General features: G+C 39.0%; 1 long non-coding RNA gene across 1 annotated transcript; it reads right to left on the reverse strand.

Moving 5' to 3' along the window:
- Positions 1-855: 855 nt before the first annotated feature.
- On the reverse strand, positions 856-12549 carry LOC147676743 (uncharacterized). Its single transcript, XR_015302558.1, has 9 exons — positions 12440-12549; positions 10992-11111; positions 9545-9663; positions 8095-8216; positions 6648-6766; positions 5199-5319; positions 3751-3870; positions 2303-2422; positions 856-974 (listed from the first exon to the last, which is right to left on the reverse strand). It is a non-coding gene; the product is annotated as an uncharacterized LOC147676743 (long non-coding RNA).
- Positions 12550-25712: the final 13163 nt, after the last annotated feature.

Below are 25712 nucleotides of genomic sequence, written 5' to 3' on the forward strand. Positions count from 1 at the left end.
TAAGTCTAAATAAAGTTCTAATTTCTTTCTTCGTACCATCTCATCTTTTCGTTGGGCATCCTATCTACCCTGCAACTCATCTCATTACCAAGATAAATGTATCCTACTCCTTGTTAGGCAACAGAGTGGCTCTCATGTCAGACAACATCTTCCTTTAGCTTCATGATGCCAGCTGCTTTGCAACAGAGTGGCCTTCTAGTCAGAAAACATCTTGCTTTAGCTTTATGATGTCAGACTGCTAGGCAACAGAATGGCACCTCATGTCAGACAACTTCTTGCTTTAGCTTTATGATGTCAGACACCCCTGGACCAATTGTCCTTGTGGAAGCTAACCACACAGGAGGATGAGATATCAGAAGTTATGCAGTAGGTTACTATCTGTATTCATGACTGCCAGCCACGTAGGAGGGGGAATGGTAAAGGAATGGGAACCAGTCGAAGCACTGTGTCCTTTTCAAAAGTGGGATTGAGGTACAAAGACAGATTAACCTTAACAACAATTAATCTTGAGTATCAGAGTCCAACATAGAGAGTGCAGGAGAAGAGGTTAGATGAGCTTCCTTCCTTGAGTATGTAACACTATTTTTCATAAGTGAGATGGTGCATTTCAGTCTCAAAGGCAGATATTTCCTCTAATAGAACGTTGCTAGCACCAGGATCTAAAGCAGGTTTTAGTAGAGTTTGAGTCAGTCAGTCTTTTATTAACTATCATGACCAACATAATGTGATACATATTACTTCCATCTTGACAGAAATTATATTCAGGCACAGGCTCCCACTATAAATTAGTGAGGACATTCCGATGCTATTTACATCTTTTTAATGCCTAAAAGAATGATTGGGAGTTTTGCTTACCACATAAATTGGTAAAATGATGCAGTATGCCAGAAGACTTCCTTTTTTTTTGCTTCAGTCTCGGCAATTCAGAGAAACTCTGCTGTGAAACACTGCCACTGCTGGTCATTCAGTATAATCTGCAGATGGAAAAGTCCACTGTTAGTACATTTAGTATAAGCAATACAAAAAGTTTAGATTTTTATAAAGGGTAACCAGATCAATACTATGGAGTCTGTTTTATTGTGAAAATCAACAGCTCAATTAAAAAATCTAATCTCAATTTGTGTTTATAACCTCTCATACTTCTCTGCATTCCCTTGCCTCATTTGCTAACACTCTCTAAACAATTGTAGCACGTACATTGGGATATAAATCTTTTTGCCAGCCAAGTGGCAGCGCACCCTTCTTACTTCCTTTGTTTTAGGATATGGTACACCAGTAGCGATTAAGCCAGCTGGTAAGTTGAGAGAGGAAGGGTTATGCTACAGTTAACAGGAATAATAGAAACTATGAATAGCATAATTTGCATCTTCTCTTTAGCCAAATCCTACCAGTGCAGCAATGGTGAAGTTGAGACTCTTATGCTCAAACCTGCGTTCATACAAATGTGTAAGTCTAAATAAAGTTCTAATTTCTTTCTTCGTACCATCTCATCTTTTCGTTGGGCATCCTATCTACCCTGCAACTCATCTCATTACCAAGATAAATGTATCCTACTCCTTGTTAGGCAACAGAGTGGCTCTCATGTCAGACAACATCTTCCTTTAGCTTCATGATGCCAGCTGCTTTGCAACAGAGTGGCCTTCTAGTCAGAAAACATCTTGCTTTAGCTTTATGATGTCAGACTGCTAGGCAACAGAATGGCACCTCATGTCAGACAACTTCTTGCTTTAGCTTTATGATGTCAGACACCCCTGGACCAATTGTCCTTGTGGAAGCTAACCACACAGGAGGATGAGATATCAGAAGTTATGCAGTAGGTTACTATCTGTATTCATGACTGCCAGCCACGTAGGAGGGGGAATGGTAAAGGAATGGGAACCAGTCGAAGCACTGTGTCCTTTTCAAAAGTGGGATTGAGGTACAAAGACAGATTAACCTTAACAACAATTAATCTTGAGTATCAGAGTCCAACATAGAGAGTGCAGGAGAAGAGGTTAGATGAGCTTTCTTCCTTGAGTATGTAACACTATTTTTCATAAGTGAGATGGTGCATTTCAGTCTCAAAGGCAGATATTTTCTCTAATAGAACGTTGCTAGCACCAGGATCTAAAGCAGGTTTTAGTAGAGTTTGAGTCAGTCAGTCTTTTATTAACTATCATGACCAACATAATGTGATACATATTACTTACATCTTGACAGAAATTATATTCAGGCACAGGCTCCCACTATAAATTAGTGAGGACATTCCGATGCTATTTACATCTTTTTAATGCCTAAAAGAATGATTGGGAGTTTTGCTTACCACATAAATTGGTAAAATGATGCAGTATGCCAGAAGACTTCCTTTTTTTTTTGCTTCAGTCTCGGCAATTCAGAGAAACTCTGCTGTGAAACACTGCCACTGCTGGTCATTCAGTATAATCTGCAGATGGAAAAGTCCACTGTTAGTACATTTAGTATAAGCAATACAAAAAGTTTAGATTTTTATAAAGGGTAACCAGATCAATACTATGGAGTCTGTTTTATTGTGAAAATCAACAGCTCAATTAAAAAATCAAATCTCAATTTGTGTTTATAACCTCTCATACTTCTCTGCATTCCCTTGCCTCATTTGCTAACACTCTCTAAAGAATTGTAGCACGTACATTGGGATATAAATCTTTTTGCCAGCCAAGTGGCAGCGCACCCTTCTTACTTCCTTTGTTTTAGGATATGGTACACCAGTAGCGATTAAGCCAGCTGGTAAGTTGAGAGAGGAAGGGTTATGCTACAGTTAACAGGAATAATAGAAACTATGAATAGCATAATTTGCATCTTCTATTCAGCCAAATCCTACCAGTGCAGCAATGGTGAAGTTGAGACTCTTATGCTCAAACCTGCGTTCATACAAATGTGTAAGTCTAAATAAAGTTCTAATTTCTTTCTTCGTACCATCTCATCTTTTCGTTGGGCATCCTATCTACCCTGCAACTCATCTCATTACCAAGATAAATGTATCCTACTCCTTGTTAGGCAACAGAGTGGCTCTCATGTCAGACAACATCTTCCTTTAGCTTCATGATGCCAGCTGCTTTGCAACAGAGTGGCCTTCTAGTCAGAAAACATCTTGCTTTAGCTTTATGATGTCAGACTGCTAGGCAACAGAATGGCACCTCATGTCAGACAACTTCTTGCTTTAGCTTTATGATGTCAGACACCCCTGGACCAATTGTCCTTGTGGAAGCTAACCACACAGGAGGATGAGATATCAGAAGTTATGCAGTAGGTTACTATCTGTATTCATGACTGCCAGCCACGTAGGAGGGGGAATGGTAAAGGAATGGGAACCAGTCGAAGCACTGTGTCCTTTTCAAAAGTGGGATTGAGGTACAAAGACAGATTAACCTTAACAACAATTAATCTTGAGTATCAGAGTCCAACATAGAGAGTGCAGGAGAAGAGGTTAGATGAGCTTTCTTCCTTGAGTATGTAACACTATTTTTCATAAGTGAGATGGTGCATTTCAGTCTCAAAGGCAGATATTTTCTCTAATAGAACGTTGCTAGCACCAGGATCTAAAGCAGGTTTTAGTAGAGTTTGAGTCAGTCAGTCTTTTATTAACTATCATGACCAACATAATGTGATACATATTACTTACATCTTGACAGAAATTATATTCAGGCACAGGCTCCCACTATAAATTAGTGAGGACATTCCGATGCTATTTACATCTTTTTAATGCCTAAAAGAATGATTGGGAGTTTTGCTTACCACATAAATTGGTAAAATGATGCAGTATGCCAGAAGACTTCCTTTTTTTTTTGCTTCAGTCTCGGCAATTCAGAGAAACTCTGCTGTGAAACACTGCCACTGCTGGTCATTCAGTATAATCTGCAGATGGAAAAGTCCACTGTTAGTACATTTAGTATAAGCAATACAAAAAGTTTAGATTTTTATAAAGGGTAACCAGATCAATACTATGGAGTCTGTTTTATTGTGAAAATCAACAGCTCAATTAAAAAATCAAATCTCAATTTGTGTTTATAACCTCTCATACTTCTCTGCATTCCCTTGCCTCATTTGCTAACACTCTCTAAAGAATTGTAGCACGTACATTGGGATATAAATCTTTTTGCCAGCCAAGTGGCAGCGCACCCTTCTTACTTCCTTTGTTTTAGGATATGGTACACCAGTAGCGATTAAGCCAGCTGGTAAGTTGAGAGAGGAAGGGTTATGCTACAGTTAACAGGAATAATAGAAACTATGAATAGCATAATTTGCATCTTCTATTCAGCCAAATCCTACCAGTGCAGCAATGGTGAAGTTGAGACTCTTATGCTCAAACCTGCGTTCATACAAATGAGTAAGTCTAAATAAAGTTCTAATTTCTTTCTTCGTACCATCTCATCTTTTCGTTGGGCATCCTGTCTACCCTGCAACTCATCTCATTACCAAGATAAATGTATCCTACTCCTTGTTAGGCAACAGAGTGGCTCTCATGTCAGAAAACATCTTCCTTTACCTTCATGATGCCAGCTGCTTTGCAACAGAGTGGCCTTCTAGTCGGAAAACATCTTGCTTTAGCTTTATGATGTCAGACTGCTAAGCAACAGAATGGCACCTCATGTCAGACAACTTCTTGCTTTAGCTTTATGATGTCAGACAACCCTGGACCAATTGTCCTTGTGGAAGCTAACCACACAGGAGGATGAGATATCAGAAGTTATACAGTAGGTTACTATCTGTATTCATGACTGCCAGCCACGTAGGAGGGGGAATGGTAAAGGAATGGGAACCAGTCGAAGCACTGTGTCCTTTTCGAAAGTGGAATTGAGGTACAAAGACAGATTAACCTTAACAACAATCCATCTTGAGTATCAGAGTCCAACATAGAGAGTGCAGGAGAAGAGGTTAGATGTGCTTCCTTCCTTGAGTATGTAACACTATTTTTCATAAGTGAGATGGTGCATTTCAGTCTCAAAGGCAGCTATTTCCTCGAATAGAACGTTGCTAGCACCAGGATCTAAAGCAGGTTTTAGTAGAGTTTGAGTCAGTCAGTCTTTTATTAACTATCATGACCAACATAATGTGATACATATTACTTCCATCTTGACAGAAATTATATTCAGGCACAGGCTCCCACTATAAATTAGTGAGGACATTCAAATGCTATTTACATCTTTTTAATGCCTAAAAGAATGATTGGGAGTTTTACTTACCACATAAATTGGTAAAATGATGCAGTATGCCAGAAGACTTCCTTTTTTTTTTTGCTTCAGTCTCGGCAATTCAGAGAAACTCTGCTGTGAAACACTGCCACTGCTGGTCATTCAGTATAATCTGCAGATGGAAAAGTCCACTGTTAGTACATTTAGTATAAGCAATACAAAAAGTTTAGATTTTTATAAAGGGTAACCAGATCAATACTATGGAGTCTGTTTTATTGTGAAAATCAACAGCTCAATTAAAAAATCAAATCTCAATTTGTGTTTATAACCTCTCATACTTCTCTGCATCCCCTTGCCTCATTTGCTAACACTCTCTAAACAATTGTAGCACGTACATTGGGATATAAATCTTTTTGCCAGCCAAGTGGCAGGGCACCCTTCTTACTTCCTTTGTTTTAGGATATGGTACACCAGTAGCGATTAAGCCAGCTGGTAAGTTGAGAGAGGAAGGGTTATGCTACAGTTAACAGGAATAATAGAAACTATAAATAGCATAATTTGCATCTTCTCTTTAGCCAAATCCTACCAGTGCAGCAATGGTGAAGTTGAGACTCTTATGCTCAAACCTGCGTTCATACAAATGTGTAAGTCTAAATAAAGTTCTAATTTCTTTCTTCGTACCATCTCATCTTTTCGTTGGGCATCCTATCTACCCTGCAACTCATCTCATTACCAAGATAAATGTATCCTACTCCTTGTTAGGCAACAGAGTGGCTCTCATGTCAGACAACATCTTCCTTTAGCTTCATGATGCCAGCTGCTTTGCAACAGAGTGGCCTTCTAGTCAGAAAACATCTTGCTTTAGCTTTATGACGTCAGACTGCTAGGCAACAGAATGGCACCTCATGTCAGACAACTTCTTGCTTTAGCTTTATGATGTCAGACACCCCTGGACCAATTGTCCTTGTGGAAGCTAACCACACAGGAGGATGAGATATCAGAAGTTATGCAGTAGGTTACTATCTGTATTCATGACTGCCAGCCACGTAGGAGGGGGAATGGTAAAGGAATGGGAACCAGTCGAAGCACTGTGTCCTTTTCAAAAGTGGGATTGAGGTACAAAGACAGATTAACCTTAACAACAATTAATCTTGAGTATCAGAGTCCAACATAGAGAGTGCAGGAGAAGAGGTTAGATGAGCTTCCTTCCTTGAGTATGTAACACTATTTTTCATAAGTGAGATGGTGCATTTCAGTCTCAAAGGCAGATATTTCCTCTAATAGAACGTTGCTAGCACCAGGATCTAAAGCAGGTTTTAGTAGAGTTTGAGTCAGTCAGTCTTTTATTAACTATCATGACCAACATAATGTGATACATATTACTTCCATCTTGACAGAAATTATATTCAGGCACAGGCTCCCACTATAAATTAGTGAGGACATTCCGATGCTATTTACATCTTTTTAATGCCTAAAAGAATGATTGGGAGTTTTGCTTACCACATAAATTGGTAAAATGATGCAGTATGCCAGAAGACTTCCTTTTTTTTTGCTTCAGTCTCGGCAATTCAGAGAAACTCTGCTGTGAAACACTGCCACTGCTGGTCATTCAGTATAATCTGCAGATGGAAAAGTCCACTGTTAGTACATTTAGTATAAGCAATACAAAAAGTTTAGATTTTTATAAAGGGTAACCAGATCAATACTATGGAGTCTGTTTTATTGTGAAAATCAACAGCTCAATTAAAAAATCTAATCTCAATTTGTGTTTATAACCTCTCATACTTCTCTGCATTCCCTTGCCTCATTTGCTAACACTCTCTAAACAATTGTAGCACGTACATTGGGATATAAATCTTTTTGCCAGCCAAGTGGCAGCGCACCCTTCTTACTTCCTTTGTTTTAGGATATGGTACACCAGTAGCGATTAAGCCAGCTGGTAAGTTGAGAGAGGAAGGGTTATGCTACAGTTAACAGGAATAATAGAAACTATGAATAGCATAATTTGCATCTTCTCTTTAGCCAAATCCTACCAGTGCAGCAATGGTGAAGTTGAGACTCTTATGCTCAAACCTGCGTTCATACAAATGAGTAAGTCTAAATAAAGTTCTAATTTCTTTCTTCGTACCATCTCATCTTTTCGTTGGGCATCCTGTCTACCCTGCAACTCATCTCATTACCAAGATAAATGTATCCTACTCCTTGTTAGGCAACAGAGTGGCTCTCATGTCAGAAAACATCTTCCTTTACCTTCATGATGCCAGCTGCTTTGCAACAGAGTGGCCTTCTAGTCGGAAAACATCTTGCTTTAGCTTTATGATGTCAGACTGCTAAGCAACAGAATGGCACCTCATGTCAGACAACTTCTTGCTTTAGCTTTATGATGTCAGACAACCCTGGACCAATTGTCCTTGTGGAAGCTAACCACACAGGAGGATGAGATATCAGAAGTTATACAGTAGGTTACTATCTGTATTCATGACTGCCAGCCACGTAGGAGGGGGAATGGTAAAGGAATGGGAACCAGTCGAAGCACTGTGTCCTTTTCGAAAGTGGAATTGAGGTACAAAGACAGATTAACCTTAACAACAATCCATCTTGAGTATCAGAGTCCAACATAGAGAGTGCAGGAGAAGAGGTTAGATGTGCTTCCTTCCTTGAGTATGTAACACTATTTTTCATAAGTGAGATGGTGCATTTCAGTCTCAAAGGCAGCTATTTCCTCGAATAGAACGTTGCTAGCACCAGGATCTAAAGCAGGTTTTAGTAGAGTTTGAGTCAGTCAGTCTTTTATTAACTATCATGACCAACATAATGTGATACATATTACTTCCATCTTGACAGAAATTATATTCAGGCACAGGCTCCCACTATAAATTAGTGAGGACATTCAAATGCTATTTACATCTTTTTAATGCCTAAAAGAATGATTGGGAGTTTTACTTACCACATAAATTGGTAAAATGATGCAGTATGCCAGAAGACTTCCTTTTTTTTTTTTGCTTCAGTCTCGGCAATTCAGAGAAACTCTGCTGTGAAACACTGCCACTGCTGGTCATTCAGTATAATCTGCAGATGGAAAAGTCCACTGTTAGTACATTTAGTATAAGCAATACAAAAAGTTTAGATTTTTATAAAGGGTAACCAGATCAATACTATGGAGTCTGTTTTATTGTGAAAATCAACAGCTCAATTAAAAAATCAAATCTCAATTTGTGTTTATAACCTCTCATACTTCTCTGCATCCCCTTGCCTCATTTGCTAACACTCTCTAAACAATTGTAGCACGTACATTGGGATATAAATCTTTTTGCCAGCCAAGTGGCAGGGCACCCTTCTTACTTCCTTTGTTTTAGGATATGGTACACCAGTAGCGATTAAGCCAGCTGGTAAGTTGAGAGAGGAAGGGTTATGCTACAGTTAACAGGAATAATAGAAACTATAAATAGCATAATTTGCATCTTCTCTTTAGCCAAATCCTACCAGTGCAGCAATGGTGAAGTTGAGACTCTTATGCTCAAACCTGCGTTCATACAAATGTGTAAGTCTAAATAAAGTTCTAATTTCTTTCTTCGTACCATCTCATCTTTTCGTTGGGCATCCTATCTACCCTGCAACTCATCTCATTACCAAGATAAATGTATCCTACTCCTTGTTAGGCAACAGAGTGGCTCTCATGTCAGACAACATCTTCCTTTAGCTTCATGATGCCAGCTGCTTTGCAACAGAGTGGCCTTCTAGTCAGAAAACATCTTGCTTTAGCTTTATGATGTCAGACTGCTAGGCAACAGAATGGCACCTCATGTCAGACAACTTCTTGCTTTAGCTTTATGATGTCAGACACCCCTGGACCAATTGTCCTTGTGGAAGCTAACCACACAGGAGGATGAGATATCAGAAGTTATGCAGTAGGTTACTATCTGTATTCATGACTGCCAGCCACGTAGGAGGGGGAATGGTAAAGGAATGGGAACCAGTCGAAGCACTGTGTCCTTTTCAAAAGTGGGATTGAGGTACAAAGACAGATTAACCTTAACAACAATTAATCTTGAGTATCAGAGTCCAACATAGAGAGTGCAGGAGAAGAGGTTAGATGAGCTTCCTTCCTTGAGTATGTAACACTATTTTTCATAAGTGAGATGGTGCATTTCAGTCTCAAAGGCAGATATTTCCTCTAATAGAACGTTGCTAGCACCAGGATCTAAAGCAGGTTTTAGTAGAGTTTGAGTCAGTCAGTCTTTTATTAACTATCATGACCAACATAATGTGATACATATTACTTCCATCTTGACAGAAATTATATTCAGGCACAGGCTCCCACTATAAATTAGTGAGGACATTCCGATGCTATTTACATCTTTTTAATGCCTAAAAGAATGATTGGGAGTTTTGCTTACCACATAAATTGGTAAAATGATGCAGTATGCCAGAAGACTTCCTTTTTTTTTGCTTCAGTCTCGGCAATTCAGAGAAACTCTGCTGTGAAACACTGCCACTGCTGGTCATTCAGTATAATCTGCAGATGGAAAAGTCCACTGTTAGTACATTTAGTATAAGCAATACAAAAAGTTTAGATTTTTATAAAGGGTAACCAGATCAATACTATGGAGTCTGTTTTATTGTGAAAATCAACAGCTCAATTAAAAAATCTAATCTCAATTTGTGTTTATAACCTCTCATACTTCTCTGCATTCCCTTGCCTCATTTGCTAACACTCTCTAAACAATTGTAGCACGTACATTGGGATATAAATCTTTTTGCCAGCCAAGTGGCAGCGCACCCTTCTTACTTCCTTTGTTTTAGGATATGGTACACCAGTAGCGATTAAGCCAGCTGGTAAGTTGAGAGAGGAAGGGTTATGCTACAGTTAACAGGAATAATAGAAACTATGAATAGCATAATTTGCATCTTCTCTTTAGCCAAATCCTACCAGTGCAGCAATGGTGAAGTTGAGACTCTTATGCTCAAACCTGCGTTCATACAAATGTGTAAGTCTAAATAAAGTTCTAATTTCTTTCTTCGTACCATCTCATCTTTTCGTTGGGCATCCTATCTACCCTGCAACTCATCTCATTACCAAGATAAATGTATCCTACTCCTTGTTAGGCAACAGAGTGGCTCTCATGTCAGACAACATCTTCCTTTAGCTTCATGATGCCAGCTGCTTTGCAACAGAGTGGCCTTCTAGTCAGAAAACATCTTGCTTTAGCTTTATGATGTCAGACTGCTAGGCAACAGAATGGCACCTCATGTCAGACAACTTCTTGCTTTAGCTTTATGATGTCAGACACCCCTGGACCAATTGTCCTTGTGGAAGCTAACCACACAGGAGGATGAGATATCAGAAGTTATGCAGTAGGTTACTATCTGTATTCATGACTGCCAGCCACGTAGGAGGGGGAATGGTAAAGGAATGGGAACCAGTCGAAGCACTGTGTCCTTTTCAAAAGTGGGATTGAGGTACAAAGACAGATTAACCTTAACAACAATTAATCTTGAGTATCAGAGTCCAACATAGAGAGTGCAGGAGAAGAGGTTAGATGAGCTTCCTTCCTTGAGTATGTAACACTATTTTTCATAAGTGAGATGGTGCATTTCAGTCTCAAAGGCAGATATTTTCTCTAATAGAACGTTGCTAGCACCAGGATCTAAAGCAGGTTTTAGTAGAGTTTGAGTCAGTCAGTCTTTTATTAACTATCATGACCAACATAATGTGATACATATTACTTACATCTTGACAGAAATTATATTCAGGCACAGGCTCCCACTATAAATTAGTGAGGACATTCCGATGCTATTTACATCTTTTTAATGCCTAAAAGAATGATTGGGAGTTTTGCTTACCACATAAATTGGTAAAATGATGCAGTATGCCAGAAGACTTCCTTTTTTTTTTGCTTCAGTCTCGGCAATTCAGAGAAACTCTGATGTGAAACACTGCCACTGCTGGTCATTCAGTATAATCTGCAGATGGAAAAGTCCACTGTTAGTACATTTAGTATAAGCAATACAAAAAGTTTAGATTTTTATAAAGGGTAACCAGATCAATACTATGGAGTCTGTTTTATTGTGAAAATCAACAGCTCAATTAAAAAATCAAATCTCAATTTGTGTTTATAACCTCTCATACTTCTCTGCATTCCCTTGCCTCATTTGCTAACACTCTCTAAAGAATTGTAGCACGTACATTGGGATATAAATCTTTTTGCCAGCCAAGTGGCAGCGCACCCTTCTTACTTCCTTTGTTTTAGGATATGGTACACCAGTAGCGATTAAGCCAGCTGGTAAGTTGAGAGAGGAAGGGTTATGCTACAGTTAACAGGAATAATAGAAACTATGAATAGCATAATTTGCATCTTCTATTCAGCCAAATCCTACCAGTGCAGCAATGGTGAAGTTGAGACTCTTATGCTCAAACCTGCGTTCATACAAATGAGTAAGTCTAAATAAAGTTCTAATTTCTTTCTTCGTACCATCTCATCTTTTCGTTGGGCATCCTGTCTACCCTGCAACTCATCTCATTACCAAGATAAATGTATCCTACTCCTTGTTAGGCAACAGAGTGGCTCTCATGTCAGAAAACATCTTCCTTTACCTTCATGATGCCAGCTGCTTTGCAACAGAGTGGCCTTCTAGTCGGAAAACATCTTGCTTTAGCTTTATGATGTCAGACTGCTAAGCAACAGAATGGCACCTCATGTCAGACAACTTCTTGCTTTAGCTTTATGATGTCAGACAACCCTGGACCAATTGTCCTTGTGGAAGCTAACCACACAGGAGGATGAGATATCAGAAGTTATACAGTAGGTTACTATCTGTATTCATGACTGCCAGCCACGTAGGAGGGGGAATGGTAAAGGAATGGGAACCAGTCGAAGCACTGTGTCCTTTTCGAAAGTGGAATTGAGGTACAAAGACAGATTAACCTTAACAACAATCCATCTTGAGTATCAGAGTCCAACATAGAGAGTGCAGGAGAAGAGGTTAGATGTGCTTCCTTCCTTGAGTATGTAACACTATTTTTCATAAGTGAGATGGTGCATTTCAGTCTCAAAGGCAGCTATTTCCTCGAATAGAACGTTGCTAGCACCAGGATCTAAAGCAGGTTTTAGTAGAGTTTGAGTCAGTCAGTCTTTTATTAACTATCATGACCAACATAATGTGATACATATTACTTCCATCTTGACAGAAATTATATTCAGGCACAGGCTCCCACTATAAATTAGTGAGGACATTCCGATGCTATTTACATCTTTTTAATGCCTAAAAGAATGATTGGGAGTTTTACTTACCACATAAATTGGTAAAATGATGCAGTATGCCAGAAGACTTCCTTTTTTTTTTTTGCTTCAGTCTCGGCAATTCAGAGAAACTCTGCTGTGAAACACTGCCACTGCTGGTCATTCAGTATAATCTGCAGATGGAAAAGTCCACTGTTAGTACATTTAGTATAAGCAATACAAAAAGTTTAGATTTTTATAAAGGGTAACCAGATCAATACTATGGAGTCTGTTTTATTGTGAAAATCAACAGCTCAATTAAAAAATCAAATCTCAATTTGTGTTTATAACCTCTCATACTTCTCTGCATTCCCTTGCCTCATTTGCTAACACTCTCTAAAGAATTGTAGCACGTACATTGGGATATAAATCTTTTTGCCAGCCAAGTGGCAGCGCACCCTTCTTACTTCCTTTGTTTTAGGATATGGTACACCAGTAGCGATTAAGCCAGCTGGTAAGTTGAGAGAGGAAGGGTTATGCTACAGTTAACAGGAATAATAGAAACTATGAATAGCATAATTTGCATCTTCTATTCAGCCAAATCCTACCAGTGCAGCAATGGTGAAGTTGAGACTCTTATGCTCAAACCTGCGTTCATACAAATGAGTAAGTCTAAATAAAGTTCTAATTTCTTTCTTCGTACCATCTCATCTTTTCTTTGGGCATCCTGTCTACCCTGCAACTCATCTCATTACCAAGATAAATGTATCCTACTCCTTGTTAGGCAACAGAGTGGCTCTCATGTCAGACAACATCTTCCTTTACCTTCATGATGCCAGCTGCTTTGCAACAGAGTGGCCTTCTAGTCAGAAAACATCTTGCTTTAGCTTTATGATGTCAGACTGCTAGGCAACAGAATGGCACCTCATGTCAGACAACTTCTTGCTTTAGCTTTATGATGTCAGACACCCCTGGACCAATTGTCCTTGTGGAAGCTAACCACACAGGAGGATGAGATATCAGAAGTTATGCAGTAGGTTACTATCTGTATTCATGACTGCCAGCCACGTAGGAGGGGGAATGGTAAAGGAATGGGAACCAGTCGAAGCACTGTGTCCTTTTCAAAAGTGGGATTGAGGTACAAATACAGATTAACCTTAACAACAATCCATCTTGAGTATCAGAGTCCAACATAGAGAGTGCAGGAGAAGAGGTTAGATGAGCTTCCTTCCTTGATTATGTAACACTATTTTTCATAAGTGAGATGGTGCATTTCAGTCTCAAAGGCAGATATTTCCTCGAATAGAACGTTGCTAGCACCAGGATCTAAAGCAGGTTTTAGTAGAGTTTGAGTCAGTCAGTCTTTTATTAACTATCATGACCAACATAATGTGATACATATTACTTCCATCTTGACAGAAATTATATTCAGGCACAGGCTCCCACTATAAATTAGTGAGGACATTCCGATGCTATTTACATCTTTTTAATGCCTAAAAGAATGATTGGGAGTTTTACTTACCACATAAATGGGTAAAATGATGCAGTATGCCAGAAGACTTCCTTTTTTTTTTTTGCTTCAGTCTCGGCAATTCAGAGAAACTCTGTGTGAAACACTGCCACTGCTGGTCATTCAGTATAATCTGCAGATGGAAAAGTCCACTGTTAGTACATTTAGTATAAGCAATACAAAAAGTTTAGATTTTTATAAAGGGTAACCAGATCAATACTATGGAGTCTGTTTTATTGTGAAAATCAACAGCTCAATTAAAAAATCAAATCTCAATTTGTGTTTATAACCTCTCATACTTCTCTGCATTCCCTTGCCTCATTTGCTAACACTCTCTAAAGAATTGTAGCACGTACATTGGGATATAAATCTTTTTGCCAGCCAAGTGGCAGCGCACCCTTCTTACTTCCTTTGTTTTAGGATATGGTACACCAGTAGCGATTAAGCCAGCTGGTAAGTTGAGAGAGGAAGGGTTATGCTACAGTTAACAGGAATAATAGAAACTATGAATAGCATAATTTGCATCTTCTATTCAGCCAAATCCTACCAGTGCAGCAATGGTGAAGTTGAGACTCTTATGCTCAAACCTGCGTTCATACAAATGAGTAAGTCTAAATAAAGTTCTAATTTCTTTCTTCGTACCATCTCATCTTTTCGTTGGGCATCCTGTCTACCCTGCAACTCATCTCATTACCAAGATAAATGTATCCTACTCCTTGTTAGGCAACAGAGTGGCTCTCATGTCAGAAAACATCTTCCTTTACCTTCATGATGCCAGCTGCTTTGCAACAGAGTGGCCTTCTAGTCGGAAAACATCTTGCTTTAGCTTTATGATGTCAGACTGCTAAGCAACAGAATGGCACCTCATGTCAGACAACTTCTTGCTTTAGCTTTATGATGTCAGACAACCCTGGACCAATTGTCCTTGTGGAAGCTAACCACACAGGAGGATGAGATATCAGAAGTTATACAGTAGGTTACTATCTGTATTCATGACTGCCAGCCACGTAGGAGGGGGAATGGTAAAGGAATGGGAACCAGTCGAAGCACTGTGTCCTTTTCGAAAGTGGAATTGAGGTACAAAGACAGATTAACCTTAACAACAATCCATCTTGAGTATCAGAGTCCAACATAGAGAGTGCAGGAGAAGAGGTTAGATGAGCTTCCTTCCTTGATTATGTAACACTATTTTTCATAAGTGAGATGGTGCATTTCAGTCTCAAAGGCAGATATTTCCTCGAATAGAACGTTGCTAGCACCAGGATCTAAAGCAGGTTTTAGTAGAGTTTGAGTCAGTCAGTCTTTTATTAACTATCATGACCAACATAATGTGATACATATTACTTCCATCTTGACAGAAATTATATTCAGGCACAGGCTCCCACTATAAATTAGTGAGGACATTCCGATGCTATTTACATCTTTTTAATGCCTAAAAGAATGATTGGGAGTTTTACTTACCACATAAATGGGTAAAATGATGCAGTATGCCAGAAGACTTCCTTTTTTTTTTTTGCTTCAGTCTCGGCAATTCAGAGAAACTCTGTGTGAAACACTGCCACTGCTGGTCATTCAGTATAATCTGCAGATGGAAAAGTCCACTGTTAGTACATTTAGTATAAGCAATACAAAAAGTTTAGATTTTTATAAAGGGTAACCAGATCAATACTATGGAGTCTGTTTTATTGTGAAAATCAACAGCTCAATTAAAAAATCAAATCTCAATTTGTGTTTATAACCTCTCATACTTCTCTGCATTCCCTTGCCTCATTTGCTAACACTCTCTAAAGAATTGTAGCACGTACATTGGGATATAAATCTTTTTGCCAGCCAAGTGGCAGCGCACCCTTCTTACTTCCTTTGTTTTAGGATATGGTACACCAGTAGCGATTAAGCCAGCTGGTAAGTTGAGAGAGGAAGGGTTATGCTACAGTTAACAGGAATAATAGAAACTATGAATAGCATAATTTGCATCTTCTATTCAGCCAAATCCTACCAGTGCAGCAATGGTGAAGTTGAGACTCTTATGCTCAAACCTGCGTTCATACAAATGAGTAAGTCTAAATAAAGTTCTAATTTCTTTCTTCGTACCATCTCATCTTTTCGTTGGGCATCCTGTCTACCCTGCAACTCATCTCATTACCAAGATAAATGTATCCTACTCCTTGTTAGGCAACAGAGTGGCTCTCATGTCAGAAAACATCTTCCTTTACCTTCATGATGCCAGCTGCTTTGCAACAGAGTGGCCTTCTAGTCGGAAAACATCTTGCTTTAGCTTTATGATGTCAGACTGCTAAGCAACAGAATGGCACCTCATGTCAGACAACTTCTTGCTTTAGCTTTATGATGTCAGACAACCCTGGACCAATTGTCCTTGTGGAAGCTAACCACACAGGAGGATGAGATATCAGAAGTTATACAGTAGGTTACTATCTGTATTCATGACTGCCAGCCACGTAGGAGGGGGAATGGTAAAGGAATGGGAACCAGTCGAAGCACTGTGTCCTTTTCGAAAGTGGAATTGAGGTACAAAGACAGATTAACCTTAACAACAATCCATCTTGAGTATCAGAGTCCAACATAGAGAGTGCAGGAGAAGAGGTTAGATGTGCTTCCTTCCTTGAGTATGTAACACTATTTTTCATAAGTGAGATGGTGCATTTCAGTCTCAAAGGCAGCTATTTCCTCGAATAGAACGTTGCTAGCACCAGGATCTAAAGCAGGTTTTAGTAGAGTTTGAGTCAGTCAGTCTTTTATTAACTATCATGACCAACATAATGTGATACATATTACTTCCATCTTGACAGAAATTATATTCAGGCACAGGCTCCCACTATAAATTAGTGAGGACATTCCGATGCTATTTACATCTTTTTAATGCCTAAAAGAATGATTGGGAGTTTTACTTACCACATAAATTGGTAAAATGATGCAGTATGCCAGAAGACTTCCTTTTTTTTTTTTGCTTCAGTCTCGGCAATTCAGAGAAACTCTGCTGTGAAACACTGCCACTGCTGGTCATTCAGTATAATCTGCAGATGGAAAAGTCCACTGTTAGTACATTTAGTATAAGCAATACAAAAAGTTTAGATTTTTATAAAGGGTAACCAGATCAATACTATGGAGTCTGTTTTATTGTGAAAATCAACAGCTCAATTAAAAAATCAAATCTCAATTTGTGTTTATAACCTCTCATACTTCTCTGCATTCCCTTGCCTCATTTGCTAACACTCTCTAAAGAATTGTAGCACGTACATTGGGATATAAAGCTTTTTGCCAGCCAAGTGGCAGCGCACCCTTCTTACTTCCTTTGTTTTAGGATATGGTACACCAGTAGCGATTAAGCCAGCTGGTAAGTTGAGAGAGGAAGGGTTATGCTACAGTTAACAGGAATAATAGAAACTATGAATAGCATAATTTGCATCTTCTATTCAGCCAAATCCTACCAGTGCAGCAATGGTGAAGTTGAGACTCTTATGCTCAAACCTGCGTTCATACAAATGAGTAAGTCTAAATAAAGTTCTAATTTCTTTCTTCGTACCATCTCATCTTTTCTTTGGGCATCCTGTCTACCCTGCAACTCATCTCATTACCAAGATAAATGTATCCTACTCCTTGTTAGGCAACAGAGTGGCTCTCATGTCAGACAACATCTTCCTTTACCTTCATGATGCCAGCTGCTTTGCAACAGAGTGGCCTTCTAGTCAGAAAACATCTTGCTTTAGCTTTATGATGTCAGACTGCTAGGCAACAGAATGGCACCTCATGTCAGACAACTTCTTGCTTTAGCTTTATGATGTCAGACACCCCTGGACCAATTGTCCTTGTGGAAGCTAACCACACAGGAGGATGAGATATCAGAAGTTATGCAGTAGGTTATTATCTGTATTCATGACTGCCAGCCACGTAGGAGGGGGAATGGTAAAGGAATGGGAACCAGTCGAAGCACTGTGTCCTTTTCAAAAGTGGGATTGAGGTACAAAGACAGATTAACCTTAACAACAATCCATCTTGAGTATCAGAGTCCAACATAGAGAGTGCAGGAGAAGAGGTTAGATGAGCTTCCTTCCTTGATTATGTAACACTATTTTTCATAAGTGAGATGGTGCATTTCAGTCTCAAAGGCAGATATTTCCTCGAATAGAACGTTGCTAGCACCAGGATCTAAAGCAGGTTTTAGTAGAGTTTGAGTCAGTCAGTCTTTTATTAACTATCATGACCAACATAATGTGATACATATTACTTCCATCTTGACAGAAATAATATTCAGGCACAGGCTCCCACTATAAATTAGTGAGGACATTCCGATGCTATTTACATCTTTTTAATGCCTAAAAGAATGATTGGGAGTTTTACTTACCACATAAATTGGTAAAATGATGCAGTATGCCAGAAGACTTCCTTTTTTTTTTTGCTTCATTCTCGGCAATTCAGAGAAACTCTGCTGTGAAACACTGCCACTGCTGGTCATTCAGTATAATCTGCAGATGGAAAAGTCCACTGTTAGTACATTTAGTATAAGCAATACAAAATGTTTAGATTTTTATAAAGGGTAACCAGATCAATACTATGGAGTCTGTTTTATTGTGAAAATCAACAGCTCAATTAAAAAATCAAATCTCAATTTGTGTTTATAACCTCTCATACTTCTCTGCATCCCCTTGCCTCATTTGCTAACACTCTCTAAACAATTGTAGCACGTACATTGGGATATAAATCTTTTTGCCAGCCAAGTGGCAGGGCACCCTTCTTACTTCCTTTGTTTTAGGATATGGTACACCAGTAGCGATTAAGCCAGCTGGTAAGTTGAGAGAGGAAGGGTTATGCTACAGTTAACAGGAATAATAGAAACTATAAATAGCATAATTTGCATCTTCTCTTTAGCCAAATCCTACCAGTGCAGCAATGGTGAAGTTGAGACTCTTATGCTCAAACCTGCGTTCATACAAATGTGTAAGTCTAAATAAAGTTCTAATTTCTTTCTTCGTACCATCTCATCTTTTCGTTGGGCATCCTATCTACCCTGCAACTCATCTCATTACCAAGATAAATGTATCCTACTCCTTGTTAGGCAACAGAGTGGCTCTCATGTCAGACAACATCTTCCTTTAGCTTCATGATGCCAGCTGCTTTGCAACAGAGTGGCCTTCTAGTCAGAAAACATCTTGCTTTAGCTTTATGATGTCAGACTGCTAGGCAACAGAATGGCACCTCATGTCAGACAACTTCTTGCTTTAGCTTTATGATGTCAGACACCCCTGGACCAATTGTCCTTGTGGAAGCTAACCACACAGGAGGATGAGATATCAGAAGTTATGCAGTAGGTTACTATCTGTATTCATGACTGCCAGCCACGTAGGAGGGGGAATGGTAAAGGAATGGGAACCAGTCGAAGCACTGTGTCCTTTTCAAAAGTGGGATTGAGGTACAAAGACAGATTAACCTTAACAACAATTAATCTTGAGTATCAGAGTCCAACATAGAGAGTGCAGGAGAAGAGGTTAGATGAGCTTCCTTCCTTGAGTATGTAACACTATTTTTCATAAGTGAGATGGTGCATTTCAGTCTCAAAGGCAGATATTTCCTCTAATAGAACGTTGCTAGCACCAGGATCTAAAGCAGGTTTTAGTAGAGTTTGAGTCAGTCAGTCTTTTATTAACTATCATGACCAACATAATGTGATACATATTACTTCCATCTTGACAGAAATTATATTCAGGCACAGGCTCCCACTATAAATTAGTGAGGACATTCCGATGCTATTTACATCTTTTTAATGCCTAAAAGAATGATTGGGAGTTTTGCTTACCACATAAATTGGTAAAATGATGCAGTATGCCAGAAGACTTCCTTTTTTTTTTGCTTCAGTCTCGGCAATTCAGAGAAACTCTGCTGTGAAACACTGCCACTGCTGGTCATTCAGTATAATCTGCAGATGGAAAAGTCCACTGTTAGTACATTTAGTATAAGCAATACAAAAAGTTTAGATTTTTATAAAGGGTAACCAGATCAATACTATGGAGTCTGTTTTATTGTGAAAATCAACAGCTCAATTAAAAAATCTAATCTCAATTTGTGTTTATAACCTCTCATACTTCTCTGCATTCCCTTGCCTCATTTGCTAACACTCTCTAAACAATTGTAGCACGTACATTGGGATATAAATCTTTTTGCCAGCCAAGTGGCAGCGCACCCTTCTTACTTCCTTTGTTTTAGGATATGGTACACCAGTAGCGATTAAGCCAGCTGGTAAGTTGAGAGAGGAAGGGTTATGCTACAGTTAACAGGAATAATAGAAACTATGAATAGCATAATTTGCATCTTCTCTTTAGCCAAATCCTACCAGTGCAGCAATGGTGAAGTTGAGACTCTTATGCTCAAACCTGCGTTCATACAAATGTGTAAGTCTAAATAAAGTTCTAATTTCTTTCTTCGTACCATCTCATCTTTTTGTTGGGCATCCTATCTACCCTGCAACTCATCTCATTACCAAGATAAATGTATCCTACTCCTTGTTAGGCAACAGAGTGGCTCTCATGTCAGACAACATCTTCCTTTAGCTTCATGATGCCAGCTGCTTTGCAACAGAGTGGCCTTCTAGTCAGAAAACATCTTGCTTTAGCTTTATGATGTCAGACTGCTAGGCAACAGAATGGCACCTCATGTCAGACAACTTCTTGCTTTAGCTTTATGATGTCAGACACCCCTGGACCAATTGTCCTTGTGGAAGCTAACCACACAGGAGGATGAGATATCAGAAGTTATGCAGTAGGTTACTATCTGTATTCATATCTGCCAGCCACGTAGGAGGGGGAATGGTAAAGGAATGGGAACCAGTCGAAGCACTGTGTCCTTTTCAAAAGTGGGATTGAGGTACAAAGACAGATTAACCTTAACAACAATTAATCTTGAGTATCAGAGTCCAACATAGAGAGTGCAGGAGAAGAGGTTAGATGAGCTTCCTTCCTTGAGTATGTAACACTATTTTTCATAAGTGAGATGGTGCATTTCAGTCTCAAAGGCAGATATTTTCTCTAATAGAACGTTGCTAGCACCAGGATCTAAAGCAGGTTTTAGTAGAGTTTGAGTCAGTCAGTCTTTTATTAAGTATCATGACCAACATAATGTGATACATATTACTTCCATCTTGACAGAAATTATATTCAGGCACAGGCTCCCACTATAAATTAGTGAGGACATTCTGATGCTATTTACATCTTTTTAATGCCTAAAAGAATGATTGGGAGTTTTGCTTACCACATAAATTGGTAAAATGATGCAGTATGCCAGAAGACTTCCTTTTTTTTTTGCTTCAGTCTCGGCAATTCAGAGAAACTCTGCTGTGAAACACTGCCACTGCTGGTCATTCAGTATAATCTGCAGATGGAAAAGTCCACTGTTAGTACATTTAGTATAAGCAATACAAAAAGTTTAGATTTTTATAAAGGGTAACCAGATCAATACTATGGAGTCTGTTTTATTGTGAAAATCAACAGCTCAATTAAAAAATCAAATCTCAATTTGTGTTTATAACCTCTCATACTTCTCTGCATTCCCTTGCCTCATTTGCTAACACTCTCTAAAGAATTGTAGCACGTACATTGGGATATAAATCTTTTTGCCAGCCAAGTGGCAGCGCACCCTTCTTACTTCCTTTGTTTTAGGATATGGTACACCAGTAGCGATTAAGCCAGCTGGTAAGTTGAGAGAGGAAGGGTTATGCTACAGTTAACAGGAATAATAGAAACTATGAATAGCATAATTTGCATCTTCTATTCAGCCAAATCCTACCAGTGCAGCAATGGTGAAGTTGAGACTCTTATGCTCAAACCTGCGTTCATACAAATGAGTAAGTCTAAATAAAGTTCTAATTTCTTTCTTCGTACCATCTCATCTTTTCGTTGGGCATCCTGTCTACCCTGCAACTCATCTCATTACCAAGATAAATGTATCCTACTCCTTGTTAGGCAACAGAGTGGCTCTCATGTCAGAAAACATCTTCCTTTACCTTCATGATGCCAGCTGCTTTGCAACAGAGTGGCCTTCTAGTCGGAAAACATCTTGCTTTAGCTTTATGATGTCAGACTGCTAAGCAACAGAATGGCACCTCATGTCAGACAACTTCTTGCTTTAGCTTTATGATGTCAGACAACCCTGGACCAATTGTCCTTGTGGAAGCTAACCACACAGGAGGAGGAGATATCAGAAGTTATACAGTAGGTTACTATCTGTATTCATGACTGCCAGCCACGTAGGAGGGGGAATGGTAAAGGAATGGGAACCAGTCGAAGCACTGTGTCCTTTTCGAAAGTGGAATTGAGGTACAAAGACAGATTAACCTTAACAACAATCCATCTTGAGTATCAGAGTCCAACATAGAGAGTGCAGGAGAAGAGGTTAGATGTGCTTCCTTCCTTGAGTATGTAACACTATTTTTCATAAGTGAGATGGTGCATTTCAGTCTCAAAGGCAGCTATTTCCTCGAATAGAACGTTGCTAGCACCAGGATCTAAAGCAGGTTTTAGTAGAGTTTGAGTCAGTCAGTCTTTTATTAACTATCATGACCAACATAATGTGATACATATTACTTCCATCTTGACAGAAATTATATTCAGGCACAGGCTCCCACTATAAATTAGTGAGGACATTCCGATGCTATTTACATCTTTTTAATGCCTAAAAGAATGATTGGGAGTTTTACTTACCACATAAATTGGTAAAATGATGCAGTATGCCAGAAGACTTCCTTTTTTTTTTGCTTCAGTCTCGGCAATTCAGAGAAACTCTGCTGTGAAACACTGCCACTGCTGGTCATTCAGTATAATCTGCAGATGGAAAAGTCCACTGTTAGTACATTTAGTATAAGCAATACAAAAAGTTTAGATTTTTATAAAGGGTAACCAGATCAATACTATGGAGTCTGTTTTATTGTGAAAATCAACAGCTCAATTAAAAAATCAAATCTCAATTTGTGTTTATAACCTCTCATACTTCTCTGCATTCCCTTGCCTCATTTGCTAACACTCTCTAAAGAATTGTAGCACGTACATTGGGATATAAATCTTTTTGCCAGCCAAGTGGCAGCGCACCCTTCTTACTTCCTTTGTTTTAGGATATGGTACACCAGTAGCGATTAAGCCAGCTGGTAAGTTGAGAGAGGAAGGGTTATGCTACAGTTAACAGGAATAATAGAAACTATGAATAGCATAATTTGCATCTTCTATTCAGCCAAATCCTACCAGTGCAGCAATGGTGAAGTTGAGACTCTTATGCTCAAACCTGCGTTCATACAAATGAGTAAGTCTAAATAAAGTTCTAATTTCTTTCTTCGTACCATCTCATCTTTTCTTTGGGCATCCTGTCTACCCTGCAACTCATCTCATTACCAAGATAAATGTATCCTACTCCTTGTTAGGCAACAGAGTGGCTCTCATGTCAGACAACATCTTCCTTTACCTTCATGATGCCAGCTGCTTTGCAACAGAGTGGCCTTCTAGTCAGAAAACATCTTGCTTTAGCTTTATGATGTCAGACTGCTAGGCAACAGAATGGCACCTCATGTCAGACAACTTCTTGCTTTAGCTTTATGATGTCAGACACCCCTGGACCAATTGTCCTTGTGGAAGCTAACCACACAGGAGGATGAGATATCAGAAGTTATGCAGTAGGTTACTATCTGTATTCATGACTGCCAGCCACGTAGGAGGGGGAATGGTAAAGGAATGGGAACCAGTCGAAGCACTGTGTCCTTTTCAAAAGTGGGATTGAGGTACAAAGACAGATTAACCTTAACAACAATCCATCTTGAGTATCAGAGTCCAACATAGAGAGTGCAGGAGAAGAGGTTAGATGAGCTTCCTTCCTTGATTATGTAACACTATTTTTCATAAGTGAGATGGTGCATTTCAGTCTCAAAGGCAGATATTTCCTCGAATAGAACGTTGCTAGCACCAGGATCTAAAGCAGGTTTTAGTAGAGTTTGAGTCAGTCAGTCTTTTATTAACTATCATGACCAACATAATGTGATACATATTACTTCCATCTTGACAGAAATAATATTCAGGCACAGGCTCCCACTATAAATTAGTGAGGACATTCCGATGCTATTTACATCTTTTTAATGCCTAAAAGAATGATTGGGAGTTTTACTTACCACATAAATTGGTAAAATGATGCAGTATGCCAGAAGACTTCCTTTTTTTTTTTGCTTCATTCTCGGCAATTCAGAGAAACTCTGCTGTGAAACACTGCCACTGCTGGTCATTCAGTATAATCTGCAGATGGAAAAGTCCACTGTTAGTACATTTAGTATAAGCAATACAAAATGTTTAGATTTTTATAAAGGGTAACCAGATCAATACTATGGAGTCTGTTTTATTGTGAAAATCAACAGCTCAATTAAAAAATCAAATCTCAATTTGTGTTTATAACCTCTCATACTTCTCTGCATCCCCTTGCCTCATTTGCTAACACTCTCTAAACAATTGTAGCACGTACATTGGGATATAAATCTTTTTGCCAGCCAAGTGGCAGGGCACCCTTCTTACTTCCTTTGTTTTAGGATATGGTACACCAGTAGCGATTAAGCCAGCTGGTAAGTTGAGAGAGGAAGGGTTATGCTACAGTTAACAGGAATAATAGAAACTATAAATAGCATAATTTGCATCTTCTCTTTAGCCAAATCCTACCAGTGCAGCAATGGTGAAGTTGAGACTCTTATGCTCAAACCTGCGTTCATACAAATGTGTAAGTCTAAATAAAGTTCTAATTTCTTTCTTCGTACCATCTCATCTTTTCGTTGGGCATCCTATCTACCCTGCAACTCATCTCATTACCAAGATAAATGTATCCTACTCCTTGTTAGGCAACAGAGTGGCTCTCATGTCAGACAACATCTTCCTTTAGCTTCATGATGCCAGCTGCTTTGCAACAGAGTGGCCTTCTAGTCAGAAAACATCTTGCTTTAGCTTTATGATGTCAGACTGCTAGGCAACAGAATGGCACCTCATGTCAGACAACTTCTTGCTTTAGCTTTATGATGTCAGACACCCCTGGACCAATTGTCCTTGTGGAAGCTAACCACACAGGAGGATGAGATATCAGAAGTTATGCAGTAGGTTACTATCTGTATTCATGACTGCCAGCCACGTAGGAGGGGGAATGGTAAAGGAATGGGAACCAGTCGAAGCACTGTGTCCTTTTCAAAAGTGGGATTGAGGTACAAAGACAGATTAACCTTAACAACAATTAATCTTGAGTATCAGAGTCCAACATAGAGAGTGCAGGAGAAGAGGTTAGATGAGCTTCCTTCCTTGAGTATGTAACACTATTTTTCATAAGTGAGATGGTGCATTTCAGTCTCAAAGGCAGCTATTTCCTCGAATAGAACATTGCTAGCACCAGGATCTAAAGCAGGTTTTATTAGAGTTTGAGTCAGTCTTTTATTAACTATCATGACCAACATAATGTGATACATATTACTTCCATCTTGACAGTAATAATATTCAGGCACAGGCTCCCACTATAAATTAGTGAGGACATTCCGATGCTATTTACATCTTTTTAATGCCTAAAAGAATGATTGGGAGTTTTGCTTACCACATAAATTGGTAAAATGATGCAGTATGCCAGAAGACTTCCTTTTTTTTTGCTTTAGTCTCGGCAATTCAGAGAAACTCTGCTGTGAAACACTGCCACTGCTGGTGATTCAGTATAATCTGCAGATGGAAAAGTCCCCTGTTAGTACATTTAGTATAAGCAATACAAAATGTTTAGATTTTTATAAAGGGTAACCAGATCAATACTATGGAGTCTGTTTTATTGTGAAAATCAACA

The sequence above is a fragment of the Lissotriton vulgaris genome, chromosome 12, assembly GCF_964263255.1.
Source record: "Lissotriton vulgaris chromosome 12, aLisVul1.2, whole genome shotgun sequence".
Classification (NCBI taxonomy): Eukaryota; Metazoa; Chordata; class Amphibia; order Caudata; family Salamandridae; genus Lissotriton; species Lissotriton vulgaris.